Source organism: Rhinatrema bivittatum, chromosome 3 (genome assembly GCF_901001135.1).
Source record: "Rhinatrema bivittatum chromosome 3, aRhiBiv1.1, whole genome shotgun sequence".
In the NCBI taxonomy this organism is placed as follows: Eukaryota; Metazoa; Chordata; class Amphibia; order Gymnophiona; family Rhinatrematidae; genus Rhinatrema; species Rhinatrema bivittatum.
In genome coordinates this window covers 268,983,611-268,997,044 of record NC_042617.1, presented here as the reverse complement: position 1 = coordinate 268,997,044, position 13,434 = coordinate 268,983,611, and the positions used below count along the sequence as shown (strand labels likewise).

The window sequence follows — 13,434 nt, the reverse complement described above, 5'->3', positions numbered from 1 at the left end:
CCGGATGCCGGCAAAATTGAGGGTCCGGTTTTCAACCCGCGAGCCTCAGGCCGATTTTAAATTTTTATTTTTTTAAATTTTTGATTATTTTTAACTTTTGGGACCTCCGACTTAATATTGCCATGATATTAAGTCGGAGGGTGTACAGAAAAGCAGTTTTTACTGTTTTTCTGTACACTTTCCCGGTGCCGAGAGAAATTAACGCCTACCTTTGGGTAGGCGCTAATTTCTGAAAGTAAAATGTGCGGCTTACTGAATAAAGGGTAAAGCTAGCATGTGGAAAACGCGTGTCCAACCCCCCCCGAAACTAATAGCGCCCGCAACATGCAAATGCATGTTGATGGCCCTATTAGTTATTCCCGCGCAATATAGAAAGTAAAATGCTATATTGGCCTGTTAGTGCTCTGACTTCTCCTAGATTTTCAGCTGAAATGAACTGACATGTTTCCTGATAGGAAAGAAAAAGAAACAGGGATTTTAAGTGCTGTGAGTACTGAATGCGTATGACAAGTGTGAGCAGGGGCTATTATATGTGACAAAAATTTGGATAAATGGTTCAAATGTTATTAGGGGAGCACTCTGGGCACTGTAAAATAACTTTTTTCTTGCCCTTATTCTTTGTAATAGTTATCAAAATGAAATCTGGAGTGCAATGCCAATTTCAGTTAACATTCAATCCAGCAAAAGGATGAAATGGGACAAAGAAAAAATGTAATTTTCAAAATGATTTACACTTGTAAATTGGCTTTTTAAAATTACTACTTGTACGTTCTTAACTACTTTGAAAATTCACCCCCTAGGGTGTTTAGAGGAGGACAGCCTGGCGAAGAAGAGCAGCAGGGCTCTGGGTAGTGAGGTAAGCATGGCGGTTCGCAGGAGGAGCCCATGAACTGCTGAACACAAACGTACCCCCCCTTAAACCCCATCCCTAAGGGTCTGAGTTTCTTGGGATGGAGAATGTGAAACTCCTTTAGAAGATTAGCATCCAGAATACCGGAAGCAGGTTCCCACTTATTTTCCTCGGGGCCATATCCTTTCCAGGAGATGAGGAACTCCCATTTCTTGCCCCGACGCCTGAAATCCAGAATCTCCTTTGCCTCATATACTGTACTATCTTGAGGTTTAGGGGGCGCTCTTGAAAGTCAGGAAAGGAGCAAGGGCTTTAGGAGCGATATATGAAACACGTTGTGTATCCCTAATGTGGGTGGCAGCTTTATTTGGTAAGTTATGAGTCCTATCTGGCAGAGAATGGGAAAAGACCCAATGTACTGTGGGGCAAGCCACATGGAAGGCACTCTGAGGCGTATGTGACGCGTGCTTAGCCATAATCTTTCTCCGGCCTTAAATTGAGGTGCGGGCCTCTAGTGCACATAGATAGTTCTTTTTGTCCTTTCAGCTGCTTTCCAAAGCATGTATTTTGGTGCAAGTCCAGAGTTCCTGAGTGGACAGTTGAGCTACTGGTGAAGGTACTGGCACAGGGAGCAGTAGAGGAGGTAAAGGTTGTTTCCCATGGACTATTTAGAATGGTGAAGGCCTGTTGGTGCCGATGATATGGGAATTATGTGAAAATTCTGCCCAGGGCAAAAGGGAGGCCCAGTTATCCAGGCATTCGTTGCTATAGGCTCAGAGAAATGTTTTGAGTTTCTGGTTTATCTGTTCGGACTGACCATTCCCTTGAGGGTGGTAGGCAGTAGTGATGTCCAAGGTGATATCAAACATTTTGCACAGCGAATATCAATATTTGCTGTAAACTGTACCCCCCAGTCAAATGCAATGTGCTTAGGCAAGCCATGTAGGTGGAAAACGTGGCGCGTGAACAGATATGCTAGCTCCAAGGCAGAAGGGAGGCTAGGAAGTGGGACAAACTGGCCATCTTTGAGAAGCAGTCTACTACCACCCAAATTACAATGGCACTGTTTGAGAGGGGGAAGTCCAGAGATCTGTCCAAGGGCAGGCAGGATGGGTAGGCAGGTAGGGAGAAAAGGAACAGCGCACGCAGAGGAGAAGAATACTGAGGAACTGAAGACTGACCACATAGACAAGACGAAGGAATACAAGATGAAGGAACTCGGGACCACACTCCAGGAACTGATAAGAGGAGGATCAGGAACACAGGAACGAAGACCATGAAAACAGCAACAATGACCAGGAAGGCAGGAACGAAGACCAGGAACACGCTGAGACTACTTGCTGCTACCAAGATATTTGACCTATTGCCAAGACACTGGAGAGGTTTCTGCAGGGGCCTTTTATAGGCCTCAAGAATGATGTCATCAGAGGGCACTTCCTAGCTTCTCCCGCCATTAGCCCTTTAAATTAGATAAGGTAGGACGCACATGCAGCCTAGGAGGAGTAGGGCCCAGCGGTGTTGCACTTGATGAGAGTGGCATCCTGCCGTGTCATGGGGCGGCTTCCCGTCACATTTAGAGGAAGAGTAGCCTGGTGGAATAGAGCAGCATGGGACCGAGTAGTGAGGTAAACACGGCAGTTCACAGAAGGAGTCTGCGAACCACCAAACACCACACTTTAGTTACAATAGTAACACTTTTCTAATAGCAGACTAGCAGTACACCTGTTCCCCCTATGGTTCCTATGATTCATAGACTTCAATGGCCCAGAGGATAAATGAAACTAATAGGATATGTTTTATTCATGGGATGTTCCCCATTCATTTTATGGACCCCCAAAAATGAAACATATGGAATCCATTTATTATGGATTTAACATTTGTTTTAAATAAATGCACTTCCCTACCTGCTATTCCTTCTCACCAGGTTTTATCCATCCTCAGCCTGGGGCTATAAGTTATTATTGTGGAATTTGTCAGAGAGGTTCTTCTTTAAAGAAGTGGCATTTTAAGGGAGGGATCCTATGCTGGTGAAGTTCAAGGGTTATATCAGATATTGAGAGCGAGAGAAGGGACAAGAAAGATCAACTGAATATATGAGAGGACCAAGGGGGATGATTGGAGCCAATTGAGGGGATTTGAGAGAAGTATTGGAGGGGAGGGAGAAAGTGACAGCTAGGGGATGGGGATGATATTCAGCAGGAAATAGTGGATGGTAGAGATGGAAGGGTTGACAGAGGATAAGGTGGGGTTGTATATAGACCTTGGGGTAGAATGGATAAGAAGGTGAAAGTGAAAAGAGCTGAAGGGCGGGAAAAGAGGAGGTGAGCTGGGGAACAGAGAGTAGCTGGCAGGAGGTAAGAGGCTATAAACTGGAGTGACAAAGACTGAGATAGTGGCTATGCTGGAGGAGAGGAGGAGCTCTGGAGGGGGTGCTTCCACTACAGACTGAAGAGGATAAAAGAGGGGATCAGCTGGCTAGTGATTAGGGTGAGAGAAATAGCACCCCTGCTTAATAAAGAAGGTTTCCATCTGGACACATGTGATTTAAAAAAAAGTGTAACATAGGATGACATTGGATACATGTTTCAGAAGATCCTTCTGACCTCTTCAAAGGGCCAATAAAATTAGTGCTGCTTAGCCATAAGTATGTGTATAGTGTATTGAGATAAATGAATGGTAAACGTCCCCATTAGTTCTAACACAGCCCTGGGAAAACAGGGGCATACATGAAGCATCCCCTTCCACTAACGCACATCTAACAATAGAGAAGAGGTGTAATACTAGAAGTACTGGTAGGAGCTCCATTTATCTGAAACTGGTTGCTGTTGTGAGTTTATCCAAATCTCTTCAATGTCTCAAATCCATCAGATGTGAAGGACAAGATAAAATAGCTTTCTAACCCCTGAGAGGTGATGGCCTGACTGTATAGCTGCAATCCTAATCATTTTCCTGGTCACATTGGCTATCCTAACTAGTACTGCATAACTTCCCTCCACAAGGCTCCTTGCTTCCATCTGTTATTCCCAATTGGTTACAGCTACGAAAGAAAGACCCACCTTTCACTGGAGATTGGTCTGCCAAAAGTCTGCTTTGCCCTTTCTGTTACTATTCATGTAGGGTATTGTCTTTTTTTAAGGACTCTCACACAAATGTTACCAGCTGTGAGCTCTCCGGGACTCATTAGTTTGTCAATGACCATGCCCCCTCACCCACTTTCACCACCTGTTATCCGTAACTACTCTCAAATTGCTCTATTTGCAGCCTGACATCAGAGCTTGCCTGTCTACTGCATCTGGGTCTGAACTGCATTTTCCCTCAGCTGCTGCCCTTCCCAATACTAAGGACCCTGCAAATAGTTTATAAGGTAGATGAAGCTGCAAACACTAATTGTCTTATATAGAAAAATACACATGCCGCATAAATAATTCTACTATAGATCCAGCGGGAGCACTGAGAGGAGAGGATCACCTTGCTGGTGGCTGAAAGGAATCAGTAAGTTCTGCTTGGGAAATTTTTTTAAAGTATTGGGGAGAAGTAAACTATTAGGGTATATTATTTAGTATGTTTGTGTGTTTGTTTTTTAAATAGTCAGTAAGACAGCTTATAAACAGAAGTTAGTATTTGTTTTTTAAATATTAAGGCAGCTAATAAACAGAAGATAGTGTGCTTGGGTTTTTTTTTAAATAGTCAGTAAAGCAGCTAATTAACAAGTTTGTGTGTTTGTTTTCCTAACCCTCCCACCTCTCTCCCACCCACTCCTAGCTCCTCCTTTAATTTATAGGCAGGTGCCACTTTAACAGAAAAAAAAAAATCTGCCCTATAACTTCACTTCATGAATTTCCCACACCTTATTGAGAGTTTGATCATTCCCTTGTAGGCCACTACCAGATAAATAGTGAATATTCTAATACATTTAAAGGACCCTAATTATTTATTTATTTATTTAAAGAATTTATATACCGGGGTTCCTGTATAGTATACATATCACCCCGGTTTACAAGGAACCATAACTATCGCTAAGGAAACGATCATTTAGCGGTTTACATTGAACATTTAGCGGTTTACATTGAACATAGTTAATTTGAGAAAACATAATGAAACATAAATAAACATAAAGAATTAGACACATTCCTATTCCCATAGCAACCTAAAACTTAACTAGGAACTGAAAAAATATGAGATGAAGGCAGAAGTCCATCAGCAAGAGGGGAGGCCTCTCAGTCTCTTGCATCGAGTGTCACATGTATGATTTTTTATCCGCCGGTGAGAAGTTAAACGTGTGCATCCGATGGAAAGAGCTCCTGGCTCTCAGAAAACGAGTACGATTTCTGGAGGCTAGAATGGCAGACAGAGAAGTATATAGATGAGACCTTCAGGGACATAGTAGCCAAGTCCCAACTTCAGATTGGCAGCCCTGGTTCTACTTTGGAGGAAGAAGGTCTCATGATGGGAGAGCATCAATCTGGTGCAGCAGGAAAGGATCTTGTAGAAAGGACATGCTTTCCAGGTGGTACAGTTAGTTTAGTTGGGTTTAAAAAAGGTTTGGATAAGTTCTTGGAGGAGAAGTCCATTACCTGCTATTAATCAAGTTGACATAGAAAATAGCCACTGCTATTATTACCATCAGTAGCGTGGGATATACTTAGTTTTTGGATACTTGCCAGGTACTTGTAGCCTGGATTGGCCACTGCTGGAAACAGGATGCTGGGCTTGATGGGCACTTGGTCTGACTCAATATGGCAATTTCTTATGTTCTTATGTTCCTATTAGTGCAGATTTCAGGTAATGATCTTTACAGAGGAAACTCATGGTTTTAAGATATAAAAGCTATGAAGACATAAATTTCAGGCAGGCTTCTGAGGAGCATGTCAGCATCCACACATGTCTTGCTTTCCTAAATCAGATATAACACCAGCAGGTGGGAAAGGAGCAGGCTTCATATCATCGTGGACAGGTTGATCTGGTCCAAGTCTTACCCACATAGCAAGCTAAAGGTTTAAACAACGGAATGGCTCTTTACATCCCTGATGAGATGATTTCTGCTGCTACCAGTTATACACCAATACTGTACATTTCCAGGCAGAAAAGATATGCGTGAACCATAGTACAGTGGCTATATTTACGTATATAATATCAAAGTACACAAGTAATACAAACACATGTACATTTCCTCTCTATTTTAAAAATATGAGCATGTTATATTTACCTTTGTAAATCCTGCCCCTTTATACATGCATACACTGTTTAAAGGGGTTGCTGACAATGCATATCTTCTTTCTTGCACCATCTCCAGAAGGAGTAGAGCACAACTGAGAAAAACAAACTTTCTACCTAGGGAGGTGGACTTCCTTGTCCGTGAGATCATGAAAGTCCTGCCTGTATTTTATGACCCCAAGATCAAGAGAGAAAACATGGGAGAAGATCCACAGTGTTGAGGGGCCTGACAGATCACCTTCTCCGCAGCAGAACAGATGGTGCTCAGCACCTTATTGGATGCAGCTCTGGGAGATGTGGGACAACTGGACACCTCGCTAGCAGAAGGCCATCCAGATGTCTATTTTCTATCAAAAAGTGGAAGCAAGATGGTGCAAGTTCTTTTATGTATGTATGTAAAGACTATAACTATGTATAGTACCATACATTTATATGGTTTCACCGTCAGTGAAGGTCCTGGGCATGTGGGCACTCCTGGGATGACAGGATGTTAGTCCTCACACATGGGTGACATCATCAGATGGAGCCCAGCACGGAAATCTTTTGTCAAAGTTTCTAGAACTTTGACTAGCCACACTGAGCATGCCCAGCATGGCACTATCCATGTGGGGTCCCTCTTCAGTCTGATATCAGAGAATTAAGCGAAAACATAAAATAATAACTATATGAGAAATCCAATTCTGAGGGGTGGTGAGCAGGTTTAGTAAGGACTAACATCCTGCTGTCCCAGGAGAACACCTGTTACAGGTAAGCAACTCTGCTTTCTCCTGGGACAAGCAGGATGTTAGTCCTCACACATGGGTGAATCCCTAGCTGCAGGCTGCTCCCGAATAACTATCAAAAACCAACAAGCACGTAACTAGGTGACAACTAGCACACCAACAAATGCTGTTGGTAGCAAAGGGAGCCAGCCTGAACCCGAAAAAAGGACCAGAGGCTGGAAGAGGTGGGTTTCACAGCTGAAAAAGATTCTCTTGAACAGACCGGCCAAAACTGCTGTTGCGTCAGCCATCCCTGTCCAGGCAGTAATGTGAAGCAAAGGTGCGGAGAGAACTCAGTGTCAAAGCTTTGCAGATCTCATCCACAGAGACTGCTAGCAAGTGGGCCACCGAAGTCGCCATGGCTCTGACAGAATGAGCCTTGACATGGTCCCCCCAGCTGTAGTCCCGCCTGCGCATAGCAACACGAGATGCAATCCGCCAGCCAGTTGGATAAGGTCTTCTTGGTCACAGCAACTCCTAAACGTATTTTGTTGAAGAGTTGTGTGGATTGCCCATGACATGCCGTCCGCTCCAGGTAAAAGGCCAAGGCTCTCTTGCAATCCAGGCTATGGAGAACCTGTTCGCCCTGGTGTGAATGAAGCTTTGGTAAGAAGGTGGGTAAGATGATCGACTGGTTCAAATGGAAATCCGTCACCACCTTCAGCAAGAACTTAGGATGCGTACGCAGAATCACCCTTTTGCGGAAGAACTTTGTGTAAGGTGAATAGGACACCAGAGCTTGAAGTTCGCTAACCCTGCATGCCGAGGTGACCGCCACCAGGAATACAACCTTCCAGGTCAAGAACTTTAAGTCACAGGTGCACATGGGTTCGAAAGGAGCCTTTAGAAGCTGGGCTGGACCAAGTTGAGGTCCCAGGACACTGCGGGGGACCTGAGAGGAGGCTTCAGTTGAAGCAGGCCCCACATGAAATGCCCCATGATAGGATTTATTTAATTTATTTATTTATTTTTAATTTTTATATACCGGAATTCCTGTATGCAATACATGATACACCGATCATATACAATCATATACGATCAATACAGGATGCACCGAGATGGGCACACCATCCACCTCCTGGTGGTAAGCCCAAATGGCACTAAGATATACCATCACTGAGTTGTTTTTTAGGCCAGACTTCAAGAGAGGAGAACGGGTCTAAACTGTGACTCTCACACCAAGCGGAAAACTGCTTCCACTTCAGGCCATAAGATTTCCTAGTAGACAGTCTCCTGGACTCCAGCAAGACTCAGGACACCTTGTCCAAGAGTTCCCAGGGCTGTAAAATCAACCTTTCAACATCCATGCCATGAGGGACAAGGCACAGAGGTTGGGATGTTGCAACCGGCCCCAATCCTATGTGATAAGGTCTAGGGCGGACCTGAGACTGATCGATTCCCTCAGGGCAAGATCTTGCAAAACAGGGAACTAGATTTGACATGGCCAATAAGGGGCAAGAGAATCATGGTCCCATTATCCTGCTGGAGCTTCATGAGGGTTTCTGACACTAACAGAAGCGGAAGGTGCACATACAGGAGACCCCTGTCCCAATGGTATGCAAAAGCATCCAATGCCTTCCTGCCGCCCTCCCAGAATAGGGAGCAGAACCGATCTACCCTCCTGTTGCAGGAGGAAGCGAACAGATCCACGTCAGGGGTTCCCCAAAGATAGAAAATTTGATCCACAATCTCCTGACGAGGGCAGGCCACCAGGCCTGATGGCGCCACTTCTGTTACTGACTCCGCGGTCGGCAATGCCCAAGCTTCTACCGGCTATCTCAAAGCTATTTTATACTATTTCAACTATTTTTACATAACATGAGGCACTTAATTTTTAACAACTGAAAGGGAGAAATCTATAGCATTTACATTAAGTATTTTCATTTGTTTTCTTTTAATATGATTGTATTTTACTATGTTTTACCTGTTTATTGTATGTTATTTTGTTTTTATTTACCATTTTTATGAATAATTGCTCTTTATTTAATTTATTGTTATTTATGTTTTAAACATGGAAACCATTGTGATGGCCAGTCTGAATGATGGTATATAAGAGCTTAATAAATAAAATAAATAAATAAATAAAGCCCTCAGGGCCTCTAATGCCCTCGGTGCCATTGGTGCCTCAGGATGCAGATGTGGTCTGGACGCCCCTACTGGTGATCCCGGGGGTCCTAAGTGAAGAGGATGCCCCATACGAACCTTGGTGGGATGATGCATCCAAGTCCTTGTCAGAGGACTCCAAGGACCTGCCCTCTGAACAGTCAATTTCAGAGGAGTGACGTCGGACCCCTCCCAAGGACCTGACATTTGCGGGCTTTGTATAGACCATGGCAGAGTCCGTCCCTTTTCAGCTCCTGTGACTCCCGCCACAAAATGTTGGAGATTCTCAAATTTGCAGATACGCCGAAAGAGGTGGTGGCTGTCCCAGTCCAAGACATAGAAACATGGAAACATAGAAATGACAGCAGAAGAAGACCAAACAGCCCATCCAGTCTGCCCAGCAAGTTTCACACTTTTTTTTTTCTCATACTTATCTGTTACTCTTGGCTCTTAGTAACCTTTTGGTTCTATTTCCCTTCCACCCCCACCATTAATGTAGAGAGCAGTATTGGAGCTGCATTTAAGTGAAATATCTAGCTTAATTAGTTAGGGGTAGTAACCGCCGCAATAAGCAAGCTACACCCATGCTTATTTGTTTACCCAGACTATGTAATTCAGTCCTTGTTGGTTGTCTATATATAGATCCACTTTTCTTCATTCCCCCTGCCGTTGAAGCAGAGAGTTATGCTGGATATGCATTGAAAGTGAAGTATCAGACTTTCTCCCCTGCTGTTGAAGCAGAGAGCTATGCTGGATATGCGTGAAGTATCAGACTTTCTCCCCTGCCGTTGAAGCAGAGAGCGATGCTGGATATGCATGAAGTATCAGACTTTCTCCCCTGCCGTTGAAGCAGACTTTCTCCCCTGCCGTTGAAGACATCTTTAAAAATCTTTGTCTGGCTCTGGGAACACCTCATCTCGGTATTCCTGGTGAACAGGAAGACCGATACAGTTTACCTGGTTCAGCCCACTAAAAAGTTTGAGAGGCATCAGCTCCCGCACTAGTCTGTGGTGGTGGAGTCCGTCCTCAAAAAGGCGAAGCATTCTCGGACCCTCACCTCGGTGCCCCCACGCCGAGAACATAGGGCTCTAGAAGCCCTGGGGAGGAAAGTCTTCCAGGGATCCATGCTGGTGGTGCATAATCACTTGCTACCAATTGTACATGAGCCAGTATTCCAGGAATCTCTGGAAGCAAGTCCAGGATCTGGTTGAGCGCCTGCCCCAACAACTGCAGAAGGACTTCCTGAAGTCCTGCATACTCTCTGTATGGCGTACCTTTCCTCCCCCTCTGTTCTCTCTCCCATTGTGACATGAGTATCCATGAGCTCATGAGTGTCATGCGATCCCATGCTATCAATCCCAGGTACATTCACTCTTACTCCCTAGTATAGCCCAGTATGGCCTAGTTTGTCCTACGGACACTCACTGCCACCCCCTAGCCTGCTGTCATGTCCACTCACCTGAAGACAGTCCACCAAACAGCAAGTGACAAAAAGCATGAAAGTTTGAAGTTGTATGCGTAACTGAGCAGAAATAAATGTACTCACGTAGTTTTGACATTTGTGTATAAGATGCTTTTAAATAGCTCATTGCACACATATGTGCAAACCATGCAATGACATGCTCCTAACCCGCTCCCTTTTTTGCATGTACTTTTACTCGCAAAGGCTCATATATGCGCATGTGATCCACTCTATAAAATATGGAGTGCGCATGGATGCATCACATTCATGCGCATATATGCTTTTTTGCATATGTAAGCTTTGAAAATTCTCCTGAATACATGTAAGATTTCTGTTTGGGAAGAATGGTGCCTAAGGATATGGACAATTGTTCCAATAAATAACGATCATAATACCTAGTAAGGCATAGTGAACAAAAGATAAATAAATAGGATGGGCAATGGTCAATATGCTCTCAATTTCAGAACTAAATATAATAAAATTAATTAATTGTATCCCGTGTATGCAGAGTGATATTGGGTGTGCACACATCTTTCAAAACTATGGAAATAATTTTCAAAAGGATTTATGTGTTATGAAAGTGGACCCTTGTTTCGAGGTAATAGCTACCGTCGAAGGGCGAGGCCTTTTGGACCATAGAGACTTGCTAGAAGACTTCACCCTGGAAGCACGCGAGCCCCCCAGGAGGACCCGTAGAGGTCCGGCCGCTGGGACTTAGGCGACTCCTCTGAAGACTGTAAGAGGTCTGGATGCAGGTGCCTCCTGCAGGTCGTGGGTTCCAGACGGCTGGCGCCTCCAGCAGGTCGTGACAGTCTGAGAATGGAATTGAGGAAGAGTCCAAAAGCCAGTCCAGCAATCAATATATCAGCGGGGTCTGAATCCAGTCCAGGGTCGAAGCAGGAGAAGGGTCCAAAGCCGTACCGGGGTCGAGACAGGAGAAGGATCCGAAGCCGTACCGAGGTCAAGCCAGAGAAGAGTCCAGAGCCGTACCAGGATCAAGCCAGGAGAAGACACGTCCACCAGTCCAGAAGTCAGCAGCCAAGAATCAATCCACGGAGCAGGGGAGAAGAGCGGGACGAAGAATCAAGAACCAGGAGCCAGGAACACACTCAAGGCAGGAACCTTAATACCAAGGCAAGGACTGAATGCTCAGCCCTTGCCTTAAGTATAGGAAGCTGGAGGAGGAGCTTCAGGGGGAGCCATGACACTTCCTGTCATGGCCCCTTTAAGAGTTTCCTCTAGCCGCGCGCGCGGCCCTAAGAGGCAGAGGGGGAGGAGCCGGATCGCCGCGGAGCCACGCTGCCGACTCAGCGATGGCGGCGGCCATGGAAGAGAGAGGAAGGGCTGCCTTCCTCTCCAAACCCGGCGATCTGGGTAAGTTAAACTCGCGGCCCTTGCTGCGCCTGGTCTTGCCTCAGTCGTGGCCGACCACGGCCGGTGGCCATGACACCCGGTCCCGGTCGCGGCCTGCCGCGGCCGATGCTGCTAACATTATGCATGTAAAAGTAGCAATTTTCAAAAGCCCATTTACATGCTTAAAGTGCTTTTACAAGTGTAAAATCCAATTTTAAGCACATAAATCCTTTTGAAAATTAGCCCCATATGTGCACTGTTGTATATAATGTTTAAAAAAACAATGATACTGAAGAATTGATTAGCACTGTTTTCTGTCATTCATGGTCTTATTGGAAAAAATAAAATAAAATTGTTTATTAATCTTTGTTAAAGTTATCTGGCTAGTTTCCTGTTTTATTCTGCTTCTCTGTATCACTATTTCCTTCATATCTCTATTTTAATTATTTTTCCCTTTTGTATGTGTTTCCTCTAATTTTTAACTGTGCTTTTTTCGTTACTTCTTTCTATCTTCCATCTCAAATATAAATCATGCAAGTAAACTACATTTTGATGGCGTCACTCAAATGTTCAGTAACTATATAGAAACAGAAATGTAATGGCAGAAAAAGATTCATACTGCCTATCTAGTCTGAGAAGGGTGACCAAAATGCTAAAGATCATGGAATGGCTCCCCTATGAGAAAAGACTAAAGAGATTAGGGCGGTTCAGCTTGGAGAAGAGAAGGTTGAGGGAGGATATGACAGGTCTTCAAAATCATGAAAGGACTTGAACAGATAAAAGTGAAATGGTTATTTACTCTTTCAGATAATACAAGGACTAGGGGGCACTCCATGAAGTTTGCAATTAGCACATTTAAAACAAATCAGAGAACATTCTTTTTCACCCAATGCACAATTAAGCTCTGGAATTCAATGTCAGAGGATGTGGTTAAGGATGTTAGTGTAACTGGCTTTAAAAAAAGGTTTGGATAAGCTTATATGCTGCGCCCCCCCTTCCTGAAGAATTTTGTTACCCCCCTCTTCTGAAGAATTATCTAATGTCCTGTTGTTTTAACTGTGTATGTCTATATTGTACCTCGCTCTGAACGTAGGAAGGGTGGGCAATAAATGTTTTTAAATAAATAAATAAAGAAGTCCATAAACTGCTATTAATCCACAGAGAATAGCCACTGCTTGTTGCTGGCATTAGTAGGATTGCATCTATTTAATGTTTGGGTACTTGCTAGGTACTTGAGACTTGGATTGGCCACTGTTGAAAACAGGATACTGGGCTTGATAGACCTTTATTCTGATCTAGTATGGCATATCATATGTTCTTATGTCCTCCATACCAACTACTCAGCTCTTCAATCCCTACCACTCCCTCAGAGATTCCCTGTGCTTATCCCATGCTTTCTTGAATTCAGATACCATTCTTGTCTCTACTATCTCCACAAGGAGGCTTTCCATGCATGCACCACCCTCAATGTAAAGAATATTTCCTTAGATTCCTCCTGAGTCTACTCCTTTTCACCTTCATCCCATGACCCCTTGTTCCAGAGCCTCCTTTCCATTGATTCCTTGGAGGAATTTAAATGTCTATCACATCTCCACATTTTACCTCTAGTGTATATGTGTTTAGATCTTTAAGTCTGTCCCTATGACGAGGTGGAAGCCTTGTGTGGTGTTCTGGTCCACTGGATGGGCAGT

At 44.2% G+C, this 13,434-nt stretch overlaps 1 protein-coding gene across 5 annotated transcripts in view; it reads right to left on the bottom strand.

Annotated features, from left to right (window-relative positions):
• AKAP7 (A-kinase anchoring protein 7) overlaps positions 1-13,434 on the bottom strand; it is a 536,627-nt gene that overhangs the window by 351,349 nt on the left and 171,844 nt on the right. The gene's annotated exons all lie outside the window — the stretch shown is intronic.